Genomic DNA, 4,890 nt, shown 5'->3' with positions numbered 1-4,890 from the left:
TTATGATACAAAGGGAAATTTAGAATTTCAACCGAATTGGTACTTAAGGTATCTCCTATGAAAGGGTTGGATTCGGAAGAAGGGACGTTTAGTCCTGGGATATGGACCTCGTTTGCGTAGATTTTACCGTGGGAGAGTTTCCCGACGAATCAATCCATCTATCTTCCGTATCGTTTAAAGGTACCCGAGATCCTTCCATTTGCCCCCTTTTAGATGTTAGCCGAGAAACTATCGTAAAGGTTCCTTGCTATTTTTTGAAGAGGGTTCGAAGATTGGGGATAAAGACGACCGAGAAAGCCCTTTTTGGGAAATGGAATGTCGAAGAGATGTCTTGGGAGGTCAAGAAGATAGAGACCGGGAACCACTTGTTTCCACCCCCGGAGGAGGTCCGAAAAGACGCCACCCCTTCGGGTACGTAATGTTTCATTCTTGGATTCCGGGTGGGGGGGAACACGTTTTTGCTTTGGCCCCGGGGTTTAATACTTTTTTCTGTGCCGGGTAGTGAGCAATTAAAGGGAATTCTTCGAAATATTTGAAAAACCCCCAAGAGGTAACATTCGGGATGAATGTTCCTGGGGGGGGGAGGTGAGAAAGAGTTATACCTCTACTTTATATATGAGTTAGCCTACGGGTTTAGAAAGTAAATTTTTTTTAAGGTTATAAGAGATTTTACATAGTCATTCTATGTTATGGGGTTTTTGTTATGTTTAAAAGTATCAAAGTTTGGGGGTTTGAACAAATTAAAAAGAAACGAGTTGAAGGGCGTTCCCCCTTATTTGACACGAGAAGGTCCCCCGGCCCGTCAATCCCCATCGGAACCACCTGAGACCGCTAGAGGCGTTGATGCCCCACTCAACGGCCGGCGCTGCGGCCCCGTCGAGTTGCCGCCCAAGTGAGGGGGTGGAAAATTTTCCCCTTTTTTAAAAATTTAAAATCCACGATGGGGGTTTTAAATTTCACCCAAAAAAGATTTCTTTAGACCCCCTATGTTTCTAAACATCCATAAACATCCTATACATTTTAAAGGAGTCAAGCATTAAAACCCTTAACAATTAAAGGGGTTTTTTCTTCACTTTGGGGTTTAATTTGATCTGAAGGTTGTTTTGGGGTAAATTTCTTAAGTATAAGGTAGTTATTCATCTTATTTCATAGTTGAGTTGATTTGGAGTTTAGTAAGTTTAAAGTCGAAATCGGTGGAAGTCGGGATTAAGTTAAGAAGACTACGGGGTTTATTTTGAAAAGGAGTTTGGAGATTTAAGTTTAATTTTGGTAATCTCTTAACTATGGTGTTTTAATTTTTTTGTTGTTTGGAAGTTGTTTTGAGGTTTGGAGCAAATACGGATATGGGGAAATGGCCGAATTTCGTTAGCTCATTTATTAGTCTATTTTGACCTTAAAAGGGTTTCAAGGCAACCAGAGAATCATTTTGAATGTATTTTTGGAGTCAAAAATAGGTGTTAAGTAGTTAAGAGACGAAAAGGGTATGTTAAGGTTGTCCCTTTTCTTTTTTTGGGGTCTCTTGATACAAACCTATACGAAGATACCCATAACGTCCTTATTCCAGAAATCTGGTTTTGGTTCTCGGGTGCTTGTGGTAATGTTAAATTTTGTCTTGATTAGGATCTTTATCTTATGGTTATTGATTCCCATTGAGTTAATCTCATCTTATGGTTATTGTTCCTTCGGAGATAGATGAGAGTATTCCACGTAACGAGGTTTTCGGGCGTCACTCCGATGAGTTATAGTTTTCTTTCCCTTTCGACGTTACTATATATTATTTATTTTTACAGACCCCCTATAGTTGGCGGGACGCATATTGGCCCTACCGTTTCGGAAACAAGCCTTGGGGAGATATTTTTATAAAGTATATGTAGAAAAGCTTTTTTTTAAAAAGGGAAAACATACAGCCTTCGGCAAAATTGATATACGTTTTTTCTCATGATTCGTATGAAAAAATATTTCTCTTATCTCATATTACTTTCTATCCATATTAGTTGTTTTCATGCCTTACATACTCTACATTACCGACCCCGTTTTTTATTTGGACGCCGCGTTCATGCCCCAGTAGAAGGAGACGGGCGACCCTGGGGTCCCTCGCCCATTGACGGATATTTTTTTCCCCAGTTGGATCCCTTTGGGACATTCTTTTTTGGACATAGGGCATACGGTCCCCCCCCGTCCTTATTATATTATGAACTCCATGTAGAGGCTCGTAGACAGATACGTACAATTAGCTGTCCTATGACCTTCTCGATCTACATTTTGTTATATCATTTTGACAACCTTATCGACTTGTATATGTGGGTATAGTTTGATGACGTATATATATATGCATATATCTCTTGGGCTCTTGCTCTTACAGTTTATGATGGCTAGTAGTTAGCATTATAGCACACTCAGATATGATCATGTGATGCATGTATGTCATGTGGTGCTCGGTAGGTTAGCTCCGGGTGCCCGTCATAGCCCTCTGATTGGGTCGTGACATAGAACTAATTTCCCAATGATTAAATGGCATAAATCAACAAGGATTACCATTAAAACCCAACAAGTTTAGAAGAAAAACAATGATCAACACTTCAGGTTTGTGAACCCCTCTTCTTCAATTTCACCTTAGAACTACCATGGATTCCATCATTAGTTAAGACATAAACATAAAAGGGAGTAAAGGAATGTACCCTTATGAAGATTCAATCCCAGTTGCCTCTCAAATTGCTCTTAGAACTTCTTAGGTCAAGAATTTAGTGAATGGACATAATGGTTTCGGAGTTGGAATAAAAAGAAAATTCTGATTCAGCGCTATTCGCTTCTGCGGTAAAAGTTCCGCTTACGCGATCTTGCCTCGACAGATAACCATCCACTGAGGCAGACCTCATTAAAAGGCTCAGAACTCGCTTCTGGGGGCCAAATTCTGCTGAGGCGGATCCACAGAGGCACAATAATGTTTGCTGAGGCGAGACATCAGAAACCAGCAAAAATATGATTTTCACCAAGTTCAACCCAAAATCCTGACATCCATCTGAGACCTCCCGGATACAAACCAAACATGCAGACACAAAAAAAAAAAATGCTACGAACCCATTTGTGACCTCGGAATTCCCAATGGAGGTCACCTTGACTCGATCAATCCCCAAACGGCTAAAGTCAGGTTTTCAATCAAGTACCCAAATCATCCCCGGAAGCCCCGAGAATCAAACTAGCCACCCCTCCAAGTCATAAACGACCCTTCATAGCTCACAAAATCAACGAAATTCCAAAAAAAGTCCGTTTACCCAAAAGTCAATTATTGGTTAAATATTTTTCACGTATTCAACCTAGAACTTCTAACTTCCTCAAAATCAAACAAGGCTCACTGATCTCTCCGGGAACCGTGCTACTCATCTCCACCAGTCAATCACGCTCTAACGATGCTAGGGGAAAAGTCAACAGGGGTAAAACAGTCAAAAATACAATAACGACCAAACGGACCATTACAATAATTCAGAATAGCTTTTTTGGCAGGGAATTGAAATCTCGTTCTAATCTTTTGGTACATATAGTATTTCTAGCTGTTCATATAACTCTAGGACCCGATGTCCATATTTGTATGTTGATTAAAGAACATATTTGTTGTAAGCTTAATTTTAGTAAGGAATCGTTTGTCAAATCTTCATTTTTGGGGTTAAGTGTCATTTTCCCCCCTTTTTCACGTCTTTACTTTTTTTTTTTAATTTACATGGGGGAGTCAATGTCAAACCCTCCCCCCCCTCCCCCCCAACACTTACGGGTGAGCATAACCTGAGGTGAAACTGGCTTAGATTAAAAAAAACCCAATAAACTAAGAATTTAAAATTAAATAGAAAGTCTTCTACATTTTCAGAAAAACAACTATTCACATAATACAACTTAAGGAAAATATAGCCGGGGAAAAGCAAGGGAGCAAAACGGATCTATGAATCCTCTAGCCATTTGCTTTTTCACCGCATCCCAACGCTATCAAGACGTAGCATGCCCCCGGAAAAGGGTCTTTGTGATACCAAGTAAATTTGGATAACCCCTCGAGAACAAGATTTGGCTATATATAAATATAATAAAAAGTAAAATAAAAAGGGAACACGAATTAATACGGTTTTAAAAACAAAATTAAACCCAAAGGGAATCAAATTGATAAAAGAAATAATCCGGGGTTTTATTTAAAATAACTTTTTTCAAAACTTATCACAGGGTTAGCATACGTGAATATCTGAAAAACGTATGAAAAATGTTGGCTATTCCCCAACAATTATATTGTTATTTTCGTAGTAAGATCAAAACCGTTTGATAGTGCCGCCCATTTCCCCAAAAATATATTATTTTTACCATCATTACTAAAAAAAAAAAGGGGAAATTTGGACGGACTAACTTTTTAGCTAAATAGAAAAATTCATTGTTAATTCTATTTAGCAACAAAAAGTGATGGATTATCAAAAAATTATGTTAGTTACAAGCAATTTAGCAAGCTCGATAATTTTTAAATTTTTTTAGTGCGGAAGATTTGGAAAAAACTTATGTAGTGTCCCTATTTCCCGCAATCATACTTAGCCCCCATAGAAAAGGCAATACAGGGGGTTCCATCTTCCAGGGGAAACAATTCGCACATACTAGTAGAGGTATCCCACCTTTTCCCCCAAGCACTCATCTTTATGGACATGTCACCTTTTTTGAAAGTTGGTATTTCACACCCCCCCAGGCCGTGACGGTGCCCCTGTATCCTTTGGGCCCCCTTATTATGTATTCTATTTGTACTGGGGGCATGAACGCAAATCATACTTTCTCAACATAATCATCAATAGATCCGTGAACAGGGCGGAGGTTTTCCAAACGATTATACAACCATAAAGGCGGCAGGGCCACCACATTTGTCTCACCCCC

Source organism: Lycium ferocissimum, chromosome 10, assembly GCF_029784015.1.
Source record: "Lycium ferocissimum isolate CSIRO_LF1 chromosome 10, AGI_CSIRO_Lferr_CH_V1, whole genome shotgun sequence".
In the NCBI taxonomy this organism is placed as follows: Eukaryota; Viridiplantae; Streptophyta; class Magnoliopsida; order Solanales; family Solanaceae; genus Lycium; species Lycium ferocissimum.
This window is presented reverse-complemented; position numbering follows the sequence as displayed.